General features: G+C 43.6%; 1 protein-coding gene across 1 annotated transcript in view; it reads right to left on the reverse strand.

Moving 5' to 3' along the window:
* LRRN2 (leucine rich repeat neuronal 2) overlaps positions 1-25,013 on the reverse strand; it is a 92,499-nt gene extending 67,486 nt beyond the window's left edge. The window contains exon 1 of the mRNA XM_073587173.1: positions 24,787-25,013. The gene's annotated coding sequence lies outside the window, so the exon portion shown is untranslated. The remainder of the gene's footprint in view (positions 1-24,786) is intronic.
* Positions 25,014-26,952: the final 1,939 nt, after the last annotated feature.

The raw sequence follows: 26,952 nt of genomic DNA on the forward strand, positions 1-26,952 counted from the left end.
GATTTGAGGATAGTTGGTATCCTGTTGGCCACATCCTTGATTTTTGCTCCTGGGAGGCAGCATACTTCTCGTGCGGTTATGTCCGGCCTGCAGATAGTTGCCTCCGTGCCTCTTAGTAGTGAGTCGCCCATAACTACCACTCTTCTTTTCTTTCCGGACGCACTGCTTGTTGCTCGTGAGTGTTTTTGAGTGTCATTTGTTTCCGCTTTTGTTGACAAGAGTAACTTCTTTTGTTGATAGTGTGCTCCTAAGTGCCAGAAGGGCAGTATCCCCACCTCAAGTGAACCCATTTAGAAAATTACACCCCTCTGGGAATTAATCTATAGGTGTAGTGACAATTTTGACTCCATGGGTGTATTCCAGAAAAAAGCAGCAGTGGATGTTGTTGAGTGAAAATTGCAAATCTGTTATTGTAGTGCCCTCACATTGCAGTGCTCATGCATTGTGCCCAGCTCATGCTTCTGAAGACCCACAACCCATAAATTAAGTGAGCTCTCACCATTACAAAAATGCCAAACATATGGATGCTAAATGTGGTTTTGGTACACTGTGGAGCTCAGGAAGGAGCCGGCATTTTGATTTGTGTGCACAAAATTCGCTGGATTTCTTTTGGGGGCGAAGAACTCTAGCGCTTTTCCACAGCCTTTGTCCTACCTGTAAGATGGAAGCTCCCTATATTTCCATTGGCAGATGGTGGACCTGAGTGGGGACTTGCTATTTTTATAGACTGAGTTGAAGCTTTAATTTAGAACATTTCACATAACAGTTTGGATCACATTTATCCTACGCTCTACACTGAGGACTTACATCAGAGTTTCCATCTAAATCTCGAAATGATGTGATTCAGATAAAACTCCGAGGAATCCATTCACTATAATAAGGCAGCAGAGTTACTCTGGACTTCATCTGGCCTCTCTTCAGCGGTGTCCTTCTTTTCAGGTGCACAAAAATGTGTCCAACCCAGAGTCTACAGTGCCTCCATCTGTGTCATTATTGGGAATCTTCCACCAGGGGTTTCGTCTGAATCATGTATTTTAGAGATTTACACAGAAAACCCTGGGGTAAGCGCTTGTTAGGAACGGTGGAACGCACCAAATAAATAAATAATAAAGTGCGTTCGCCGCTCGGGGTCCACTGTGCAGAAGGTGTTAACACTGCTGCTAATTAATGGCAGATGCGCTATATGGCGGTATAATGCGCACGGGTTCAACGTCAACCGATGTGCGCAGGGCGGACTCTGTTAACTCACAGAGGCGCTGTAATATAAACATAAACACCGAGCCTGTTAGACTCACAGGTCTCAGCGAAATTGCACGCACGGTATCTGGTCACAAGACACGGGTCCAAGACAGGGAGCGGTGTCCGTCTAGACCTACCGTGTGTGCGGCGTCGCTACTGCAGATGCCGGTAAGTGCTGCTGAAGGCAGCGCGGCGGCAGACACAGCCGCTATGCGATAGTGCCGTGAGAGACGTGACACCACCGGATGCTAGTGTAGAGGTGCGGTGTGCACAGTGGCCTATGGCTTGCCACTGACTGGCGCTGACTCTTTCTATAGTTCCCTATCCACATGCGTAATATCAGAGGGAGGGGAATCTTAATAAGTCAGTCACCAGAATCATACATCCATCCCCATTCACACATCTAGCAAGAAGAGTCTATACTAGCACATGGCCGAGCGGCCATGCGGGCCTTTAATAGCCTGTGCGCTGCCGGGACCTTCCAGATCTCTGAGATGGACCAATCAGATCTGGAGAAGGACCTGAGCACGTGACTCCCGACCTCCAATAGGAGATCGTCTCGTGAGCATGCTCAGTGGAGCGGCAGAGGAACTTAGCCTGAGGAATGACTTGCTGCAGAGCAGCATGTGAGGCTCTGGATTCCTGTTGTGTAGCTGCAGGAATCCGATGCCTAAAATTACCCCCCCTCCTAGGGCCCCCTCCCTCCTGAGCCTTCCAACCCACCAAGCAAAGTTTTCTGCCATGTACCACCTTGTGTCCCACAGAGGCGTAGGCCTCAGGCTCGTCCGAAGACCAGCCTGATGCCCCGGCAGATGACTTGAAAAACCGGGACATGTGAATCGGTTTGAGAAGGGACACGTGGAAGGTGTCAGGGATGGCTATGTTGCAAGGAGCCGAAGTTGGAGGGGGGCGCTGAAGTGTGTCGGTGGGCGTCATCATTCTCATTTTAGAGATTTGAGTGACATGCGGGGTGCGACCCAGACTGTCGCGGACCTCCATTGCCCGGTCTGCCACCGGCAAGGGATACAGTAACCCAGCCGGCCTCTGTTTAGAGGAGCTATTCCAAGCGCAAGAGGCGCATGCCTGAATATATTTTTTAGTGTCCCGAGCCCCGTGCGGCCACCAATAAGAGCTAGCCAGGAGTTTAGTGGTCCGATTGTAACCAAAGTGACCACCCACCCTGGACGCGTGTGAACACGCGAGAACCTTGGACCACAGGTGAGGCGGGAGAGAGGTCTTGCTTGGCGGCACTGGCTCAGGGACGACTGGAACCATGGACTTCAGATTCCCAGTGAGGGGTGCAGAATGATCCGCGGGCACCTCCGCAGAGGCTACTTGGACACTACCCCCCATGCACCTTCCCACACAGTCCTTGCTCCAGCCCAGTATACTCCCCGAGGACCACTCTATATGAGGGGAAAGGCAACGGAGCCGGGGGAGTCCGAGAAGCACCTGATCGATGCCCTTAGGCATAATGAGCAGGGACAATGTATCGCAATGAGACGGGGAGAATGAGAACCCCAGGGGTGCTGTTTGGTGGGTAATCTGAGACGGTGAGGTAGATCCATTGACCACTCTAACGGTCATGGGGTGAGGAAGTGGCACCAGTGGAATGGCGTGCTTTTGGGCGAAGGCTGAAGACATAGAGTTTCCTTCTGCCCCAGAGTCCACTGTGACCTCTACCTCCCAGGTGGAAGCTCCACTATCTAACTTCCCTCAAAATACCGGTTTGGAGGAGAAAGTTTTCATATTAGGTAGATCTCCACCAACTGCCACTGGAGGTGAACGTTTTTTCGACCGCTGCGGATACCTGTTAGCCAGGTGGCCCGACTGTCGACACAGGTAGCAGCAAGTGGAGCCCTGTGCCAGATGCGGTTTCGGACCGGTACGAGACACGTCCATGGGCTCAGAAGGTAAAACTTCCAGATCTGGGGGTTCCAGAAATTCAGAGAAGTCGGGGGCCGACCTAAGCTTCTGTCTGAATTGAGTACGCTCCAGCCCGCACTCTGTAAAACGGAGGTCAATACCGGTGGAGATCGCTATCAACTCTTCCAGGCTTGTGGGGACCTCCCTGGTGGATAAAGCATCTTTGACATGCTCAGCCAACCCTCTCCAGAACACAGGGATGAGTGCTTTATCAGGCCACTCGAGCTCGGAAGCCAAGGTCCGGAAACGGACGGCGTAGTGACTGACCGACAGGGATCCCTAAGTTAACACAAGTAACTAGAGAGAGGTATCGTGAGTGACCCGGGGTCCCAAAAAGACCTGCTTTAGTGATTTTAGAAACTGAGCCGCGCTCAGTACCACAGGGTCATCACGCTCCCATAGTGGCGTAGCCCACTCCAACGCCATGCCTGACAGGAGGGAGACGATAAACCCCACCTTAGCCCGCTCTGTAGGGAATCGCATGGCCAGTAACTCGAGCTGGATAGTACACTGGCTCACGAAACCTCTACAGGTGGCGCTGTCACCAGAAAATTTATCGGGCAACGGGAGGCGGGAATTTGTTGGCATGGGCGTGGACATGGACGGCCAGGAGACAGCTTCTGCAAGTGTCTGAGCAGCGACTGCAGCAGCATCCACAGCCAAGGTGGAACTCTCGAGGGCTGCCAACCTGCCCTCCAGCTGCCGAATGTACCGCTGTAGCTGCTGCTGGTCCGCCATTATTAGCCAGACCCTGGTGCTAGTATAATGTTAGGAACGGCGGAACGCATCAAATAAATAAATAATAAAGTGTGTTCGCTGTTCGGGGTCCACCGTGCAGAAGGTGTTAACGCTGCTGCTAATTAATGGCAGACGCGTTATATGGCGGTATAATGCGCACGGGATCAACGTCACCCGATGTGCGCAGGGCGGACTCTGTTAACTCACAGAGGCACTGTAACATAAACATAAACACCGAGCCTGTTAGACTCACAGGTCTCAGCGAAATTGCACGCACAGTATCTGGTCACAGGACACGGGTCCAAGACAGGGAGCGGTGTCCGTCTAGACCTACCGTGTGTGCGGCGTCGCTACTGCAGATGCCGGTAAGTGCTGCTGAAGGCAGCGCGGCGGCAGACACAGCTGCTATGCGATAGTGCCGTGAGAGACGTGACACCACCGGATGCTAGTGTAGAGGTGCGGTGTGCACAGTGGCCTATGGCTTGCCACTGACTGGCGCTGACTCTTTCTATAGTTCCCTATCCACATGCGTAATATCAGAGGCAGGGGAATCTTAATAAGTCAGTCACCAGAATCATACATCCATCACCATTCACACATCTAGCAAGAAGAGTCTATACTAGCGCATGGCCGAGCGGCCATGTGGGCTTTTATAGCCGTGCGCTGCCGGGACCTTCCAGATCTCTGAGATGGACCAATCAGATCTGGAGAAGGACCTGAGCACGTGACTCCCGACCTCCAATGGGAGATCGTCTCGTGAGCATGCTCAGTGGAGCGGCAGAGGAACTTAGCTTCAGGAATGACTTGCTGCAGAGCAGCATGTGAGGCTCTGGATTCCTGTTGTGTAGCTGTAGGAATCCGGCACCTAACAGCGCTCAGTGCAGGATAAATGGAGCCGAGCCTTACTTCGATCTTTGGGAGGCAGAATAAACAAATCAATAGCAGGTGAATTATTATTATTTTTTACACCGTTCCTCGTGTGGTATAAGTGATTAAACGACTTTATTCTTTGGATTGGGGCGATTACTGCAATATCAGACTTATATTTTTTTTATGCTTGCCTGCTGTCACACACTAAAAGTTTTTGCATCGCCATGTTTGAGAGCTATATTTCTGCCGACAGAGTCATGTGATGGCTTGTTTTTTTCGGGAAAAGTTGATGTTTTTTATTGGTACCATTTTTGAGCACAAGACTTTTTTTTAAAGCTTTCTGTTCCGATTTTTGTGAGGCACAATGAACCAAGGCCAGCATTCCAGGAATTGTTTTTTTAATTTTTTTTTATGCTATTCACTGTGTGGTAAATTTGATAAGACAAATTTATTCTTCTGGTCAGTATGATTTCAGCGATACCACATTTATATAATTTTTTATGTTTTGTCGCTTTCACACAATGAAAACTATTTTATAGAAAAACAAATTCTGAGAGCTATAGATTTATTTCTCCACTTATGGAAATGTATGGTGGCTTACTTTTTGCAGAAAAAGATGACATTTTCAGCAATACCATTTTTATTTACATTTGACTTGTGATTAGATTTTATTCTACTTTTTGTATGTCAGCCTGGTGAAAAAGCATAGTTTTTTTGCCACTTTATTTTTAACAGTGTACCAGCATTTCAATGCATTATACCTGCTAGTGCTGCACTGACAGAAGTCTCTTAGACCATGATCTCAGTAAGGTCAAACAGGCTTGCAATAGCTGGCAGACCCAGAGGACTGTGACAAGTGACTTTTAGAATGACCTTTTATTGTCATTTGGTAGATGACTCTGTAGTATGCTATTCTCATCATAGGCAGTGTGAGATGTTCATATCACTACAGTAATGGTTAATTCCATCCTCAATCCTACTTTTCGCCATACTAAACTTCAGTGACTCTGAAATATTCATCTTTTTATTTCTAATCCGAGATAGATCTGTATTTTCCTCACTGTCTACAGGATGCTGCTGTTTCATTAGTGCTTTTCTATGCTGAAATTATTGCTGTCAGAATGAATGAGTTGCTGCAGAAATAGGATAATCTTCTCCCATTAGCGAGCCCAATCCGGTAATTGTGCATTAAGGAGCATTTGTACCTAAAGTGATGACCTTTTGATTTCCTGCTTGTTAGAGTGGGTATTGGACATTGTGTTCCCCATGAGTTGTTCCTGTGAACAAGACAGGTACCATATCACACTTAAAATGGCCCTGAGAAGCAGAAGAGCTGACAGACGTATTATTATGGCTGTATCTAAATGTAATTCAGGAGCACTAATAGGTTAAAAAAACTTTTGACATATCGTAGTCAGAAGAGTCTTGGTGCTGAGACCAGCAACAGTCGCCAAAAAAAGCTGCAAAAACGCTCACTAGGGTACAGAACTTAAATTTGATATACACACGTGGTCAAAATTGTTGGTACCCCTTGTTTAATGACAGAAAAACCCACAATGGTGACAGAAATAACTTGAAACTGGCAAAAGTAATAATAACTAAAAAATCTATGATAATGAACAAATGAAAGTCAGACATTGCTTTTCCACCATGCTTCCACAGAATTAAAAAAATTAAAATTCATGAAATAGGCCTGGACAGAAATGATGGTAGCCTTAACTTAATTTTTTGTTGCACAACCTTTTGAGGCAATCACTGCAATCAAGTGATTCCTGTAACTGTCAATGAGACTTCTGCACCGCTCGACAGGTATTTTGGCCCACTCAAGAGCAAACTGCTCCAGTTGTCTCGTATTTCAAAGTTGCCTTTTCCAGACAGCATGTTTCAGCTTTTATGCTCAATAGGACTTAGGTCAGGGCTCATAGAAGGCCACTTCAGAATAGTCCAATGTTTTCTTCTTAGCCATTCTTGGGTGTTTTTAGCTGTGTGTTTTGAGTCATTATCCTGTTGCAAGACCCATGACCTGTGACTGAGACCAAGCTTTCTGACACTGGGCAGCACATTTCTCTATTGAATACCTTGATAGCCTTGAGATTTCATGGTACCCTGCACAGATTATAGACACACTATGACGGATGCAGCAAAGCAGCCCCAGAACATAACAGAGCCTCCTCCATGTTTCACAGTAGGGACAGTGTTCTTTACTTGATATGCTTCATTTTTCCATCTGTGAACATAGAGCTTATGTGCCTTGCCAAAAAGTTCCATTTTTGTTTCATCTGTCCATACGACATTCTCCAAGCTTTGTGGCTTGTCAACATGTAGTTTGGCAAATTCCAGTCTGGCTTTTTTATGATTTTTTTCAACAATGGTGTCCTCCTTGGTCGTCTCCCATGACGTCCACTTTGGCTCATACAACGACAGATGGTGCGATCTGACACTGATGTTCCTTGAGCTTGAAGTTCACCTTTAATCTGTTTAGAAGTTTTTCTGGGCTCTTTTGTTACCATTCGTATTATCCGTCTCTTTGATTTGTCATCAATTTTCCTCCTCCGGCCACATCCAGGGAGGTTGGCTACAGTCCCATGGAGCTTAAATTTCTGAATAATATGTGTAACTGTAGTCACAGGAACATCAAGCTGCTTGGAGGTGGTCTTATAACTTTTACCTTTAACATGTTTGTCTATAATTTTCTTTCTACTCTCCTGAGACAACTCTTTCCTTTGCTTCCTCTGGTCCATATTGAGTGTGATACACACCATGTCACCAAACAGCACAGTGAGTATCTGTAGCCCTCTATACAGGCCACTCACTGATTCCAAGATTGTAGACACCTGTGATGCTAATTAGTGGACACACCTTGATTTAACATGTCCCTTTTGTCACATTATTTTCAGGGGTACCATCATTTGTGTCCAGGCCTATTTCATGAATTTTATTTTTTTTAAATTCTGTGGAAGCATGGTTGAAAAGCAATGTCTGACTTTCATTTGTTCATTTTCATAGATTGTTGATGTATTACTTTTGACAGATTCAAGTTATTTCTGTGACCATTGTGGGTTCTTCTGTCATTAAGCGAGGGGTAACAACAATTTTGACCACATGTATACATATATTATATATATATATATATATATCTACATATATATATAAATATACAGTATATATATGTAAAACCGTGATTAATACCAGGCAGGGAAAGTTATGGTGGTAGAATCACATGGGATGGCATTTTTTTGGTTGCAGAGTGGTTCTTCCACTGTGGTTTTGTCACCTAACCCTTGCGATTGCTGTCTATTAAGCTTTATTTTCCAGAGCCCAGGGAATATAGTCACCTCACTATTATTTAACTTGCAGTATATTCCACAAAATCCTGAAACAGGAATTAAAAAATAGCCTTGGATAGATGGTGAGAAGGATGTAAGACTTTTCTGGATTGCGCATTTGGGAGGTGTGTCTGCTTCCATTAGGGTTAAGAGCCCTATCCATGTATGGGTCCAATAAGAGGTTTTTTATTAACAATATAGCTTGATCCTTCTTTTTCTCACCTTCCTTTGAGGCCTAAATAAAGGAGAGATTAGTCTGTTTAGTGTAACGTTCCATCTAAAAGAGCTTGCCTTGTTACTGGTAAGTGGGCTCATACACTTTGATCAAAATGTGCTCTGAGAACCTCAAATCTCACATTTTTATGTGTGTAGCAAAAATGTAATCCATGTATTCAGTGTTTGCAAAGTATTGTACAACTGTCTGCATGTTAAAGTCAATGTTAACTATTGCAGGTTACATTACTGCATATCTTCCTTTTAGCATCATTTTGCAGTTTACATCTATACTATTGCACAAAAAATTGAGGCAGGTGTGGAAAAATGCTGCAAAATTAGAATGCAGTAAAAAATCTATTAACAAATTGCAAAGTGACTGAACATAAGAAAAATCTAAACCAAATCAATAATTGGTGAGACCACACTTTGTCTTCAAGACATCTTCAGCACATCAAATCTTCTAAGTAGTCTTTCACACAGTTTTTGAAGGAACTTGGCAGGGAGGTTGTTCCATACATTTTGAAGAACCACAGATCTATTGATACAGGCTTGTGCAAATATGCCTGTCTCTTCAGACAGACTCCATAATTTTGCAATCAGGGCACTTTGACGACTCCTTGCTTTTCTTTTTGCTGAAAGCAGCTCAAATTTTAGGCCACGCCCCGACCACACCCATTTCACAACTAGTCACACTAATGTCAACACCCAACCACACCCATTTAGCACTGCTGATCTCACTGACTGGTACTGAGGGCACAGTGGCTGGCATTATGGGCACAGTGACTGGTACTGTTGGCTCACTGACAGGTACTGAGGAAAAGAAAGAAAACAGAGAGAGAAAGAAAAAAAGGAGAGTGAGAGAGAAAGAAAGAACAGAGAGAGGAAGAACAGCTAGAGAAGAAAAGACAGAGAGAGAAATAAGAAAGAACAGAGAGAGAAAGTAAGAGGGGAAAGAAAGAAAGAACAGAGAGCAAAAGAAAGAACAGAGAAAGAAAGAAAGAGGGGAAAGAAAGAAAGAACAGAGAAACAGAAAGACAGAGAAAGAAAGAACACAGAGCGAAAGAAAGAGGGGACAGAAAAAAGAACAGAGAGAGAAAGAAAGAGGGGAAAGAAAGAACAGAGAGAAAAAGAAAAAGGAAGAACAGAGAGAGAAAGAGAAGAAAGAAAGAACAAAGAGAGAGAGAAAGAAAGGGGAAAGAAAGAACAGAGAGAAAGAAAGAAAGATGGGACAGAAAAATGAACAGAGGGAGAGCAAAAGAAAGGAAGAGGGGAAAGAAAGAACAGAGAGCAAAAGAAAGAAAGAAGAGAGACAGAAAGAAGTAAAGAAAGAAATAGAAAGAACAGAGAGAAAGAAAGAGGGTAAAGAAATAGAATGAAAGAAAGAGGGGAAATAAATAGAAAGAAAAAAGAGGGGAAAGAAAGAACAGAGAGCAAGAAGGAAAGAAAGAGAGGGAAAGAAAGAACAGAGAGAAAGATAGAGGGGAAAGAAAGAACAGAGAAAGAAAGAGGGGGCAGAAAAAAAGAACAGAGAGAGAGAAAGAAAGTGGGGAAAGAAAGAGGGGAAAAAAGAACAGAGAGAGAACAGATAGAAAGAAAGAACAGAGAGAAAGAAAGAACAGAGAGAGAGAAAGAAAGGGGGAAAACAGAGAGAGAAAGAAAGAGGGGACAGAAAAAAGAACAGAGGGAGAGCAAAAGAAAGAAAGAGGGGAAAGAAAGAACAGAGAGAGAAGGTAAGGGGAAAGAAAGAAAGAACAGAGAGAGAAAGAAAGAAAGAAAAAGAAAGAGGGGAAAGAAAGAACAGAGCAATAGAGAAAGAAAGAGGGGAAAGAAAGAACAGAGAGATAGGGAGAAAGAAAGAGGGGAAAGAAAGAACAGACAGAGAAAGAAAGAAGTAAAGAAAGAAAGAACAGAGAAAAAGAAAGAGAGGAAAGTGAAAGAAAGAAAGAAAGAAAGAAAGAGGGGGAAAGAAAGAACAGAGAGAGAGGAAGAAAGAACAGAGAGAGAAAAAAAGAAAGATTAGAGAGAGAAAGAAAGAACAGAGAGAAAGAAAGAGAGGGAAAGACAGAACAGAGAATGAGAAAGAAACGGAGAGAAAGAAAGAACAGAGAAAGAAACAGAGAGAGAAAGAAAGAAATAAAGAAAGATTCTACAAAGATACTATAGCAGCCCGGCTCCCATTGTAATGCCCACCTGAGCCTCCCGATGCAGGACATATCATGATCCGCTCAGATGGCCGGCATCCCCGATTCCAAGGAGATCCTGCTGTCCGCGCTGTCGGAGGACATGGTGATGGATCTGAAGCACTCATGATTCCGTCAAAATCTCCTCAAGAAGTTACCTAATTTCCGGTCAGCTTCCAGCACATCACTTCCGGTGGACCATCATATGCGAGTTTTAAAGTGCTCCTCGGGGCTCCGCCGTGTACTCCTGTGTCCGTGGGAAAAGCCTGCTTTGTATGCCTTGTACACACTTGGCTCCACTCCGTACATCCCGTACACATATGGCTCCATTCCGTACACACACGACTCCGCTGTGCATACCCCATACACACGTGGCTCCGCTCCATCTACCAAGTACACACACGACTCCTCTCCGTACACCTCATACATCTCATACATGCGCGGCTTCGCTCCGTACACCTGCAGCTCCGCTCCGTACACCCGTACACCTCTTACACGTGCGGCTCCGCTCGGTACACCTCATACACACGTGACTCTGCTCCGTACACCTTGTACATGCGCGGCTCCGCTCTGTACACCTCGTACATGCGTGGCTCTGTACACCTCGTACACGCATGGCTCCGCTCCATACACACGCGACTCTGCTCTGTATGCCCCATACACATGCGGCTCCACTCCGTACGCCCCGTACACACGCGGCTCAGCTCCGTTCGCTCTGTATACCTCATACACACATTGCTCTGTACACCTTGTACACACGCAGCTCCGCTGCATACACACGCAGCTCCGCTCCGTACACGCGCAGCTCTGCCCCGTACACCTTGTACACACACGGCTCTGCTCCGTACACCTTGTACACACATGGCTCCTCTCCGTACACCTCATACACACGTGGCTCTACTCCGTACACCTCATACACACGTGGCTCCATACACCTTGTACATGCGCGGCTCTGCTCCGTACATCTCGTACACACACAGCTCCGCTCTGTACACCTCATACACTTATGGCTCCTCTCCGTACACCTTGTACACACACAGTTCTGCTCCGTACACCTCGTACACACACGGCTCTGCTCCATACACCTCGTACACACACGGCTCCGCTCCATACACCTCGTACACATACGGCTCCTCTCCGTACACCTCGTAAACACGTGGCTCTGCTTCGTACAACTCGTATGCACACGACTCCACTCCGTACACCTCGTACACACAAGGCTCTGCTCTGTACACCTTCTACACGTGCAGCTCTGCTCCATACACCTCGTACACACGGCTCTGCTCCGTAGACCTCGTACACACAGCTCGGCTACGCACACTTCGTACACACACAGCTCTGCTACATCCACACTGTAAACCCCTCCTGACCCCACACAGAAACTTTACCTCATCCGCACCATGACAACCAGCACAGCAGAGTCCTGCAGAGTGCAGACACGTAGGCCTCTGATCATGTGACCCCTGACTCCTCCCCTCTCACAAGTCCTGTGCGCACAGAACACACAGCCCAGCCACATCATTGAAGGCTGTAGTGGGTCTATCTGGGAGGGCGAGGATGGCGTTGGTGCATGGGGGTATGTGGCGGCTCAGTGCAATGCGGGAAAAATAGCGTCCCGGGCGGGACGCGGGTGGAGGTGTCAAAAACAGGACTGTCTCGTGAGAATCGGGAAGGTTGCAATCCGATATGACATATATGTCATCCCCTGAGGAAGAAGTGGTATATACTTTGAAACGCGTAGGGAAATAAACAATTAATCTTTCTCATAACCTGGATTAGTGAATTTGTCTAGCAGCGCACTGAAGTCCATGAATTTATTCCAAAATTTGAGTGCTTTGAGACTGGAACTGATGTTCACCTTCCAACAAAACAATGATCCAAAGCATACTGTTAAAGCAACACTCCTGTAGTTTAAAGGGAAACGTTTAAATGTTTTGGCGTGGCGTAGTCCAAGCCCAGACCTGAGAATCTGTGATCAGTCTTGAAGATTGCTGTCCACCAGAGGAAATCATCTATATGAAGAAGTTGGAACAGTTTTGCCTTGAGGAATGGGCAAAAATCCCAGTGGCAATATGTGGAAAGCTCAGACCTTATCCAAAGCGACTTGCAGCTGTAATTGCTGCAAAAGGAGGATCTACAAAGTACTGACTTTAAGGGGTGAATAGTTAATGACACTGAAGTTTTCAGTTATTTTATCTTATTTGTTATTTTGCTTCACAGACCACTGCAATGCATGATGGAACTTATAGTAATAGAACACAGAAAGTCAGGAGAAAGGAAGTTGTTGACTAATTCCATCAGAACTGAAGCCAGCAATAATGAAATGCTGCTAGAGCATAATAAAAGGTAATTGCTACAATAGCATAACGGATGTACTGAGGGGCACATAGTAGAACGATTTATGAAAAAAAACAGTTATGGTACTGGACAACCTCTTTAATGACATTGGCTCTCAAACAAATTTGGAATCAGAAGTCTGATCGATAGTATTTGTGAGGCAGTGACCGGTGTCATAAGCGAGGGTCGCTATGTGTCCCCCAGGATGCGCAAAGAAGCATATTAGGGCCGCGGGAGTGCATTGCAGTCACAGGCATAGCTGTGATTGCAATGCAGAATAAAAGTGAGTGTTGGTCTTGGGCAAGCTATTTGTCCAAGGCAGATTTCGGAAAACCTACCATGGGCTTTTATTTTTTAAACGGACTACAGGAAGATAACGGGTCAGCCGTCTCTTCCCCTGGCCCGGGTTTTCCATGTGGTCTACGGCCACAGGTTCCTTGTAAAAACCCCTGCAGCAAAGGGTTGGGTGTGTCCCTGTGTGAAGTAACACGGAGCCAAGCAGAGCCAAAAGGCCTGGCACCCCTCAGTGTACACGGCGGTGCAGTCGCCCATGGTAACAAGTCCCAGTTACGGACTATCTTGTTTCTCAGCTGCGATCTGGAGAATCCTATTTACTTTTCTGTTTTGTGAGTATGCTGACTATTAAAAGAGACTTTGTTTTTGAACATTCCTGGGTCACTGCCTGTCTGTCACACTGCACCAATCCCGCTGTACTACACATTGCATGATGGATAAGTATCTGCCTCTATTTCTTAGCATTGAAGACACTATGAAATGGGCATCGTTAAGGAATATAGATGCAGTATTCGCCAAGGAAGCTTAGTGCAGCAGATGAAAAAAAATATCATGCTTACTTCCCTTTGAAATTTGAAGATGTCCAGGAGTGCCATCAGCTCAGAGCTGGCAGCAACAATTGGGTACCAGCTAAATCTAACTACTATTCAGAGGCGTCTGGCCAGTAGTGGTCTTTATGGAATAATTGCAGCCAAAAAACATACCTTTATCATGGAAACAAGGCCAAGTGACTCAACTATACTCAAAAACATTGGATCTGGGGTGCCGAAAAATGGCAATAGGACTGTGGACTGATGAGTCAAAATGTGAAAAATTTTGGCTGTAACAGAGGGAAGTTTGTTTGCTGGAGTGCTAGAAAGTGGAACATTAATGAGTGTCTGCAGACAACAGTGAAGGATTCATGAAGTTTGTGGCTGCATTTCAGCAAATAAGAGTTGAAGAGTTAATCCGGATTAATGGTGTCCTCAATTCTGAGAAGTACTTTTGCTGCAAATTTATTCTGAAACAAGACAACAACCCAAAACATTCAGCCAATATCATTGGGAACTATGTTCAGCATAAAGGAGAACAATGAGTCCTGTGATTATGTGGCCCCCACAAAGCCCAGATCTTAACATCATAAAGTCTGTCTGGGATTGCATGACAAGACAGAAGGATTTGAGAATGGTGGCATCTACAGAAGATCTGTGAATAATTCTCCAAGATGTTTAGAACCAACTTCCTGCTGAGTTTGTTGAAAAACTCTGTGCAAGTGCACCTAGAAGAATTCATGGTTGATTTTTGTTTTGAAGGTAAAAAGTCATCACACCAAATATTGATTTGATTTAAATATCTGTTTTTAATTACTCACTTTACGTTTTGCTAATTGGCAAAAATAAACCATTAAAGGGAATCTGTCAGCAGGTTTTTGCTACCTCATCTCAGAGCAGCATAATGTAGGAAAGGAAACCCTGAATCCAACAATGTATCACTAAATTTACTGGGTACAGCAGTTGTGACACAATCAGAGTTCTTAGATTTAGCATGAAGTAGAACTAAGGCAGCTAACATCACCCACACCAGGCTTTCTATGTACATAGTCTATAGACAGTGAGCTGCTTATAACAGGAGGGGGCGGACAGGGCTGCCATCAGGGCATTACTGCCCTTACTGCTGTATGGAGCTTGGTGAGCAGAAGTACAGAGGGGGGACCTGGAGCTAGTCTGAACCCCCCCTCTTGTGTTTCACCTCACTGGGCTAAGAGAGAGTAATAAAGAGCTTTCCCGGAGTTCCACGGCTGTCTAACCTGAACAGCTGCGCAGCTCCAGTTATCTCCGCCTTCCCTGAACCTCTGGTCAGGTGACGGCACGTACACAATGACGTCATCGCACGCACGCCAGCATGTACGAGCGCCACTAGCCATTGCCAGGACACCAGAAGCAGAGCTGGGCCTGCAGGGGATCATTAGTGAGGTATGCATGAAAAAGGTTTTTTTTCTTTATAAAATGAAATAAATGGGTGAGGGGAACTGCAAATAATGAAGTGGGGTGGGACTGCAAATGATGAAGTGAGGGGGACAAGGGACTGCAAATTTTGAATTGAGGGTGGGAGACTGCAAATGATGAATTGAGGGTGGGGGAAGTGGGACAGCAATTGCATTGAAGGTGGGAGGTGGGGAGAGCAAATGATGACTTGGGGTCCTAGGAGAGAGCAAATAATGATGAGTTTTGAGGGTGGGGGAGTAAATGATGATGTATTGAGACTGGGGGACGAGGGACAGTAAATGATGATGAATTGTGGGTGGGGACAACAAATGAGGAATTGGGGGTGAGGCAGCAAATGATGATAAATTGAGGGCGGAGGAGAGTAAATGATGTCTGGAATGTAGGGGAGAGCAGTTGATAATGAATTGAGAGTAAGGATGGGAGAGAGAGAGGCCATGGCATAATGAATCGGGGTGGAAGGGGCATGTAAATATAATGAAATGGGGGAGCGGGAGGTACATAGTGGGGTGCATTGAGGATGCAGCGATGTAACTGGTAGTGAATTGAGAGAAAAAGTATATGTGCTAATTAGTTTACATATTTATTAGATGGGAAAGTGGCTATTTATAGTTGATGGGGCACAGTGGTGGATTACAATTTATATTTGGAATGGTGGGTTGCATAATAACTAATTATATATTAATGGTGGTTGAAAGTCTGTATTCAGTTGTGTAATGTAGAAGAAAAGGAAAAAGTGGGGAATGTGCTCTGGAAGCATGGCTCTAGATACCTGTGTTATTTTCTGCAGAGACCAGTCCTGGCTGGAAGATGTAATGGTGGTCTGCGCTGGATGAAAAAGAAAAGCAAAGATGAAGGACTTCAACTAGAGATATCACTGGTGAGTTAAGGCCCTTTTACATTTAGCGATGCACCAGCGATCCCGACCACGATACGACTCGGTCAGGATCGCTGATGCATCGCTAAATGATCGCTAGTGAGCTGCCACACAGGCAGATCTCACAGCGATGCAGCAGCGATACAGCTGACGATTCTTACCTTTCAGACGCGGCGATCCTGACGTCCTCCCGCCCGCCTCCACACGTCGCTCGTCGGCGCCACAGGAAGCCCAGCAGGAAGCGCCCGACGAGAAATGGAGCTGCGCGATCTCGGGCGATCAGCGATGGACAGCGGGGGAGCCGGTCGGAGGTAAGTATCACACATAGCGATATCGCTAGCAATATCGCTATAACGTCACAAAATCGGTGACGTTATAGCGATATTGCTAGCGATGTCGCTATGTATAAAACCCCTTTAGTGTGTTACCTATACAATGACACTATATACTGTATACTATGTACAGAGCTCCTGTGTATAATGTCACTGGTGATAACTGTATTACCTGTACACTGATACTATATACAGAGTTCCTGTGTATTATGTCACCGGTGATCACTGTATTACCTCTACACTGACACTATATACAGAGCTCCTGTAAATAATGTCACCAGTGATCTGTCTGTTTTATCTATACACTGACACTATATACAGAGCTCCTCTGTATAGTATCACTGGTGATCACTGTATTATCTGTACACTGGCACTATATACAGACCTCCTTTGTATAACTTTACAGGTGATCACTGTATTACCTGTACACTGACAGTATATACAGAGCTTTGAGTATTATGGCACTTAGCAGTGTGTTTTTTTAAGTTATCAGTATTGTACAATTCAGTCATTTTTTTCATTGTATGTGGTATTATTCAGTCTCTATGTGGTGGTAATATGTGGACTGGCCATGGTGTGTCGGTATTTGTTCCTTGTATGTGGTAATATTTGGTCACTATGTGGTGGTAATATGTGGTCTGGTCATAGTGTGGTGGTATTTGTTCCTTGTATGTGGTATTATTCAGTCACTATGTGGTGGTAACATGTGGTCTGGTCATGGTGTGGTGGTGTTTGTTCCTTGTATGTGGTATTATTCAGTCACTATGTGGTGGTAATATGTGGTCCGGTCATGATGTGACTGTATTTGTCCCTTGTATGTGGTATTATTCGGTCACTATTTGGTGGTAATATGTAGTCTGGTCATGGTGGGAAGGTATTTGTTGTTTGCACAGTAGGTGGCATTATTCAGTCACTATGTGGTCCAGCCATGGCGTGACGATATTTGTTCCTTGTATGTGGTATTAATGGTAATTTTAAAAAAATGTGTGTGACTTATTCCCTTAAAGAAAAATATATAAAAATATACCTAAAAAGAATACAGGATATTTTAAGAAATGTTTAATATGTTAGAGAAGAGTAGGGACCGGCATAAAAGAGTCTACCTTGTTGTGGTTGCAGCTTAAAAAAACTTTTGGCCAAAACAAAAGCTGCTGGTTATGTATGTGATATGGTGTTCGATGGGAACAGTTAAGGCTGGTTTCACATTAGCGCTTTTTAAGCGCACGCACGGCCGGGGGTAGCTCCGCCCCCGAGCCGGCTCTCTGCCCGGCGTGCCCGCCCCTTGCTTGTAGCGCCGCCTCCTAGCGCACAGCGGCGCCTGCGATCGGCGCACCCTATCTTTAGCATAGGGTGCGCAGATCGTGCGCAGGCCGTGCGCTAGTTGCGCTTTGACCTGCGCTGCGCACTTTTGACGGTGCGCCGTGCGCGCCGAAATCCGAAAAGTTTGATTTTGGCGCGCACGGCGCACCGTCAAAAGTGCGCAGCGCAGGTCAAAACGCAACTAGCGCACGGCCTGCGCACGATCTGCGCACCCTATGCTAAAGATAGGGTGCGCCGATCGCAGGCGCCGCTGTGCGCTAGGAGGCGGCGCTACAAGCAAGGGGCGGGCACGCCGGGCAGAGAGCCGGCTCGGGGGTGGAGCTACCCCCGGCCGTGCGTGCGCTTAAAAAGCGCTAATGCGAAACCAGCCTAATGTGTGATTGATGAGGATGTGGTGCAGAAGTGGAGTTTTTCCAAGACTGGGCAGTGGGACTGTAGAATATTTGACGAGTGGTGGTGGAGCTGACTGGAGCCTGGGCACCCAAACATTTTGCCAGTATGGGGCCTTGAAATTCCTGGTGGCAGACCTGGGGGCAGCATCGTGCTAGTGTTCTCATGCCAGCTATTCACAGAGGTAATAATGTCCTGGTGATAAAACCTTCATAGTAAATAAATAGCACACATCCTGATAGGTGACACATCGCTGAATTCAGCGTTTTAACCCCTACCTCATGCTGTCCTCAGATTACATAGCAAAAATCTGCTGACAGATTCCCTTAAATGCTTTTATTTTTTTAAAGCATTCTTACTTTGCAGGATTTTTTCCACACCTGCCTAGGACTTTTGCACAGTACTATACATACAACATAATAAGCAGTGAATAAGTCTACATTTAGTGATCTTGCATTACAGCCTATATTATAGTCCAGTGCTGTAGTCATCTTATGATAGTTATACAACTCTTTTAATATGCAATGATCTTGAGAGCATTGCATATTTCAAAGCTCATTATTGTTACATCAGATTAATGAGCATTTCTGGTGTAAAGACTTGTCTTATCAGCTCGCAAGAAATCAGAGTAATCTCTGTGCTACCATTATGCCAGCGGAGAAATAATCCAGAACTATATAAAGCCTGACAGCCTGCAGAAGTCTGAATTCAGCTGTAAGTGAACATCCACTATAGTAGAAACTGTGGATACAGACATAAGGTGAAGCTTCTGGGTTCCAATGTGGGACAAGGGCCTTGGGGCCTCTACAGACAACATGGCTTGGATCCAGCTGCTTCATCTACATCCCCTAGAGTTACTCCCTTTGCTGTAAAAATATCCAGTGATTTGTTTAATTAAAATTATTATTTTAATCACTTAAGTATCCTAACTATTGGGCTCAAATAGATATTGTTCAATAGTAATGTATGCTATCATTTTAAGTACTGGTCATGTGACATGTCAATTCCTGTGTTACTGGCTCTTAAGGTCTATTTCTGCTATAAGCACTTTTTATTCTACAAATATGTGAAAATTGAAGGTTGCGTAAATGATTATGAATTACACCTGGGATATATGTGCAAATGTCAGAAAATTATTTTCCTGAGCTCTGCTTCTCATCATGAGCACTAATTTACGCAGCATATGGATCAATGGCCCCTATGGGCAGATGAACACCATATTGTCAGATGGACTAACCTTTAGCACATGACTCGGAGGATGGATGAAGTAGAATGACATAGTGCCATGGTAGCTAGCTTACTACAGCTGTTGCCCAGATCAGCATTTTTTCCAGAGTAATATTTGCTTCAGCCATTTGTTAATAGAATCCCACTCTGCTAGTCACTGAAACTTAAAGAAGCTCTCTTCCCATAAACATTTTTATCCTCTTAATATATTGCAATCATCATATTATATGGCACTGTATACTTACAATTGCTCATTTTGCCTTTCTACCCAGCTAATTTTTTTTGCCATTAGGTCTATGATATCACGTTATTAAAAACTGACTAGATGAATCCTTCTAAGTTCTATGTAGAAACAGGAGATCAATTTTCCCTGTGCGACTCATCAGTCACTACAAAAGTCCCTGTTGGGGGAAATGGAGGGTGGAGCTGGATCAGGAGTGGAAGAGAGGAATGATTTATGCAGGGAAAACAAGCTTCCTGTTTCTACATAGAGCAGCGAAAAGAGAAGAATTAGCTGGGTAGAAAGGCAAAATGAGCAATTGTAAGTACACAGTACTATATAATATCATGACTGCAATATATTAAGAGGATAGAAACTTTGATGGGAGTGCATCTTTAACGATAAATTAGGTATCCCTGGTAATAGGGATTATAGTTTTAAATGCAACACATTTCTAAAGCAACACAATCTTTATACTTACCTTCTTAGACAAGGAGTACATGGGAAAGATTTGTCACCTTAACTTTAAACGTTAAGGTTCAAGATGCAATAAAGAGAATTTGTTGTCTGCTGACAAATTGTAAGTTATGACTAAATGGTCCAATTTTATCAAATCATGCAGCTGCCACGACACAAACTAAATCTCCGAGCACACCGAAGTACTCGGAGGACACCCGAGCATGCTCGGAAATCTCGAGTAACGAACATACTCGCTCATCACTAGTGTTAACTTCTGTGATTTTTAGCCTAGTTCTAGTTTTCCTTTTCTAACGTACAAACAAAGGTGTCTTTGATTGCTTTTTCTGGTATCGTAGATAACAGGATGCATGTGCGGTCAATCATATGACCGTCATATGTGCAGTAACATTTTTCGCTCTGTACTTTTCCACCTAAGGTTTTCGTTAAGACACGCCTTTATCTTTTGCTATTTAAACATGAAGAAGTTGTACTGAGGAAGACAGGAGATCTTGCTAACATCTTTGTTCGGTCGTCATTCTGTCTCCATGCTAGCATGGACAATAAATAACAAATTATATTACAAATTCAGGTCTGGACGATTTCTAATTGGAAATAGACTAAACTGCACTGACAATGACACTATATTCTGCACCATATTGTGGGCAGGGTGATTTGTATGGAGGCCATAGTTTGCACTCTATTCCAAATGAGAAGCAGCTGCTATATAGCTTCTGTGGGGAAATAATTTGTATAAACCGTATCCAATGAAAAATACATAATGTGCAGAAAAACATCCATATGGGCAAAGTTTCAAGCAAAACACAAAAGTGTGAATGTAGTTAACAAAACTTTAATATCAGTAATGTTCCCGTGAAAATGGCTGCTTCCATGTCTCAGTGCTTGAGGGCCAGATGGTGCTACATCATACATTTCCCTTCACTCTGATCTGTAACTTGGAGCAATTTCACAACTTTGTATTTGTTGAAAGGCCAATTAGTAGATGATTTTTAATAAACCACCTGCCGTTCTGCACAATAGCGGATGCTTCATGTAAGGCGACCCCGCCATGTGTGGCTAAGACCGGACTGTATGGAGTGAGTCACATCCGTCCTGTGCCCACTTCCATTACAGCCCACTCAGACAGACATTTGTTGCTTATAAGTGAATATTTCTGTGCATTTATAAGATAGTGAAATAATGATGAGACCTTGCTCTGTTAGCGTCCTGCCATGATTTACCTGCCGTTCCTTCCATTGCTCTCATAATGGTATGCAGAGCTCCCAGTATTCGCTGCTGTAGTACCTCCCATTGCTTTCTGGATTACTGTTGTTTTTCCCTTAATGTTGGTAAAATTACCCCTTAGATAATGTGTGTGTTGGATGGAATGAGCCAGAGCGAGCGTAGAAGCAGTAAAAACAGATGAAGAGAGGAGGCAGACACATTAGGAGTGAGAAAAAGGCACAGCGGTCTGATCATGAGAATGGAGGAGGAGGGTGGCTCCATCTTGCGCTGAATGCTTCTCACACTGAAGCGAGGAACCATCAGACCTGTCACACAAATCCCAGAGAGAAAATGTGCCGTTTCCATAGAAACAAGCATCAAATGAGGCCTCCCATAAAGCCAACACACCAGACCTCTGTGGGAATGAATATACACTTGTGCTAGATACAGTACATCTCCGATACAGACACATAGGCGAAGAGGTGGCGTGCCTAATAGTCATGGGTGACTGAATGAGCGAATGTATGGTCACTCCTATGGTGACATGAGAGGAAAGTCAGAGCAATTGTAATCTAATGTAGGGGACATGAGAACAGACTGCTCCGAAACAATGAAACGTGGGTCCAGTTTTACATGGCAAGAAAATGCATTTTTAGCTATATTCGGATATACATAAAACTAAGATACATGGAGATGTTTTCATCGAGATAATCATTGTAAAGATTGTCTAGCACTAGTTAAGTACTATATACACAGTTGTTTATATTCATGTAAACACACACATTAGTATATAACACACACGCATATCAGTACATAACACACATAATAGTATATAACATACACATCAGTATATAGCATACACACATATCAGTATATAACATATATAAAGATCATGTCACAGGTTTACCACAACAGAGAGGAGCCAGAAGACCGCAGCTTCTGATTTTTCCTACTCATGCACTGATTAGAAGCACTTCACCTTCATAAAAAATGGTGTAATTTTCTTTTAGCAGTGCACAGGTTAATCTGCTCAGTTGAGAGCTCCTGGAAGTATTAAGGCTCTCATCTGTGCACTGTTAGCCACTCCCATCTCCTATATAATCTGTACCTTGGCAAGCACTCATTGTCAGAGCTAGTTTATGCTGCATGGCTGGAGGTTGTTGGTTGTTGTTGGAGAAGGCATTTGGTGGATTTATCTGTGATTGTTTCTAGGTTTTAAATGTGTGATAATTCTCTTTCTTCTCTTACTTTGGTTTAACCCCATCCTCCACTCCCCAGTGCATTCCTCTGTTGTCTGTGTGAGCATATTTGTATGTTTGGTATTTTTCATTATCCATGTTTGTATTACCTTGTTAGTCCGGTTGGTGTATTACGGTACACTATTACTCCCCTCTTCCCTGGGTGGGGGGAGGGTACAGACTCAAGGCTGATTCAGGAGCTAAGGCAAATTACTTGGCCCCAGCATCATCACCATCAGAAGTAATCCGGTGCAAGCTAGTGCGCCCCTAGTCATAGGGACAGGGAAGGAACCCCTGGTCCCAGGACACCCGACAACAAAGTTGTGACACATCAGTATATAACACACACATATTAGTATGCAACACACACATCAGTATGTAACATACACACCAGTATGTAACACACAAATCAGTATGTATAATACACACACATCAGTATATAACACACAAACATCAGTATATAACACACACCAGTATATATAACACACATCAGTATATGTAACACACACATCAATATGTAACGTACACACCATTATGCAACACAAATCAGTATACAGTATATAACACAAATGTCAGTATATACCACACCACAGTATATAACACACTTAAATATCAGTATATAACACACATCAGTATCTAACACACACATCAGTGTATAACACAAACACCAGTAAGTAACACACAATTCGGTGTATATAACATACTCACACATCAATGTGTAACACACACACATCAGTATGTAGGACGCATATCAGTATACAGTAAATAACAGACAAATGTCAGTATATAACACACATAAACATCAGTATGTAACACACACACAACAGTATATAACGCACATACCAGTATATAACACACAATTCAGTATAAAACACACATATCAGTATATAACACACACACATCAGTATATAACACACAAATCAGTATATATAACACACAAATGTCAGTATATAACACACACCAGTATATATAACACACATCAGTATATGTAACACATCAGTATGTAACACACAAATCAGTATACAGTATATAACACATTCATCCACAAATCAGTATGTAACACACACACACAACAGTATATAACACACATACCAGTATATAACACACAATTCAGTATAAAACACACATATCAGTATATAACACACACATCAGTATATAACACACAAATCAGTATATATAACACACAAATGTCGGTATATAACACACATAAACATCAGTATGTAACACACAACAGTATATAACGCACACACTAGTATGTAACACACAAATCAGTATATAACACATGCACATCAGTATGTAACAAATGCATCAGTATATAACACACACACATATTAGTATATTAAACACACATCAATATGTAACACAAAAATCAGTATACAGTAGATAACACACAAATGGCAGTATATAACACACAAACATCAGTATAAAACACACACCCATCACTATATAACACACTCACTATATATATATATATATATATATATATATATACACCATATTTATTTTTTTTATTTTTTTTCTGGTTGGTCAGTAACTAATCTGTTATCTCTATATCCAATGGAAATCTTTGGAAGTCTTATAAGTATTCTCTTAGCTGCTTTAGATTCATGCGGCTCCCGTGAACTACTCAGCTTGGAATGAATGAGGCCTGCAACATGTGGCACCCCATCATGTCACATACACAAGCATATTTAGCGACAAATGACTAAATCAAATAACTGGTCGGGGGAAAAAGGAAAAAGAAATGAATGAATAGATGAAGAATGATTTTCCACTAATGTATATTAAATAAAGAGGATGCATTCAGAATGATTGCACAGTAAAAGTCTTGGATTCGGCATAGGACTGACATGTGAAGATGTGTTACTTGGCAGCAATGTATTATTATTATTATTATTATTATTATTATATTATTATTATTAACAGTAATCATCATACCAATAGTAACATGATGAAATATACCATCTAACCTGTGACCAGCCATCTTGGCCGGACACCAGCTCACAGTCCCATGCACATTTTGTGCTTACAGACGCCGTGACTACATAAGAGCAGGAATAGTCCTTGTAGGTTTTCTATGGGAAATTGGGAACAATTGCATTCTTACACGAAGGGGGATGATAAAGTAAGGAATTATAAAAAAAAACACGTTTCTATTAACACTTCATAATAAAAAGCCCATTTTTTCATATGGAGGCTAATACTTTGCTTTCCAACAAAGCCACAACGAGGACCGCAGACACATCTAGTATATTTTGCACATACTGATGACACGAAAGTATAGGGGATGGGGCCAGATAGACATTGTATGATCTCTCCAATGGACATTTCTTATGATGGCAAGTTAGTTATGTCCCAAATCTAACAATATTTTTGGGTGTAGAGGATATTTACCTTTAGGATACTCTTTCCAGCTGCGGCCGCTCTGTGCCTTTTTCTCCTCACATAGGAATGATCTGTCAAATGTCTGGGCGGATGGGTAAAATGCTTTTCACCATCCAACCTTACATCTCCTGGTGCCAAGTCCAGTCCTCCAGTGACACCCACACTGCCCTTTTTCCTTGGCACTGCAGACTGTATTCTCGCTCTCTCCTCTCTGGAAGATGTGAGTGGGATGCAGAAGCAGGGATGGAGGGGGGTGAGAGCAGAATGGGAGGAGGGGCAGCTTCCATCTCCAAGCCCACTGATTTGCAATCATACCCACAAACGCAGGGTAAAGGTAGGGGGCAATGCCAACCAGTGGCAAGCCGTCACCACTGCGTAACTGTCCATGGACATAAAACATCTGATGCCAACCTGTGGCTTGGATTTTGGATGGCATAGCTGGATATATGACTATACACTACAGAAATGACTGGTTGTAATGATTTTTATTCCTCCCTATCATTGTGGCTGGTTTATCTATTGTAGAATAGAAATCATATAAATAAAGCCTTGCTTTCATCCGGTTATTTCACAAAACTCTGCAAATCAAGATCTAAATAGCATTGCTAAGGCCATAGAGCCTTGTAAATGTTATACCACTCATCATAGGTAAATCTCCATATTCCTTCTCATCAATCTTATGCAGGTAGTTTACGCCTAATCCCCTCACCCCAACCTCTCTCTGTGCAGGCTGTTGCTAGGATACTAAGTGATAATTTGTGGGTGAGGGATGATACCAGATCTGTAGAAAGCTTGACATTGACAGACAGCAGGCTAACCATTTATTATCCTCGTATGGATTTTCAACCCTCTGCTCTGCACCTGTGCATTCCATTGTCTCGATGGCTCAAGTGGCCTTCTGGATCAGTATAAAAAAGGAAAGCTGTGATAGGTTCCGGATACTATATTATGGTCCAGAGCATGGAAGATGATGAAAGAGGTCATCTAATGAGAAAGAGGGTCTCTAAAGAGAGTAGTGAACATGAAAAGAGATACCATGATCACAAGTGATGCCAAACTGATCCAAATATACTTCAGTTGTTACTTGTTAAAATGGCACGGAACATTGGTTGGGAGCCGGGTCTGAAACATGCTGCACAAATATTGTGATCTGGTCACCGGATTGGCACTTGGATCTGCACCAGAGAGTTAAGGTACTGTCACACTTAGCGATATGACGCGGTCAGGATCGCTGGTACATCGCTAAGTGGTCGCTAGTGAGCTGCCACACAGGCAGATCTCACCAGCGACATCGCAGGGGACGGGGGTCGCTACTTACCTGTCAGACGAGGCGATCCTGCATCCTCCCGCCCAGCTCCACGCGTCACTCGTCGTCACAGCAGGAAGCGCCACAGGAAGCTGACGACGAGAAACGGTCCAGGACGTTCTCGCGCGATCAGCGATAACCAGCGGGGGAGTGGGTCATAGGTAAGTATCAGACACAGCGATATCGCTAGCAATATCGCTATAACGTCACAAGTTATAGCGATATTGCTAGCGATATCTCTTAGTGTGACATGCCCTTTAGAAAAGCCAGACCGGTTATACAGTATGTACATGGGTCCTTAAATAACAAAAAAAAATGCTGATAACACATCATGCGACTTTTGTGATGGGAAAATCAAGATATCCAATATCTGGGTTGCTCACACATACTGGCATGAAGAGATGCATGCTGCTATAAGGGGAACATGTTTCACTGCCTCAAAATTGGCTCAACACAATTTAAATCATTAAAAACATATGTAACATGCACAAGTGTGAACAAGTCGGTAAGACAATGCTCATACCACCCAATGGCTGAGACACAACAAGAAAACACAAAATAACAAATTTGTTATTTTGTGTTTTCTTGTTGTGTTACAATTTAAATCATTGTAAACTCTATCCTTCAAAAGAAAATAAATGTCTAATAGAAGATATACAGGTGCTACTTGCAAAGTTAGAATATCAACATAAAGTTAATTTATTTTAGTTCTTTAATACAAAAAGTGTATCTCATATATTATATAGAGCAGGGGTCTCAAACTCAATTTACCCGGGGGCCGCTGGAGGTAGAATCTGGGTGAGGCTGGGCCGCATCAGGTTTTCCACAAGAAAAGCTCTTACAAAAACATTCCAATGTTATCAAATGTC

This window comes from Dendrobates tinctorius, unplaced genomic scaffold (genome assembly GCF_039654945.1).
Source record: "Dendrobates tinctorius isolate UK_male_01 unplaced genomic scaffold, ASM3965494v1 ptg000098l, whole genome shotgun sequence".
Taxonomy (NCBI): domain Eukaryota; kingdom Metazoa; phylum Chordata; class Amphibia; order Anura; family Dendrobatidae; genus Dendrobates; species Dendrobates tinctorius.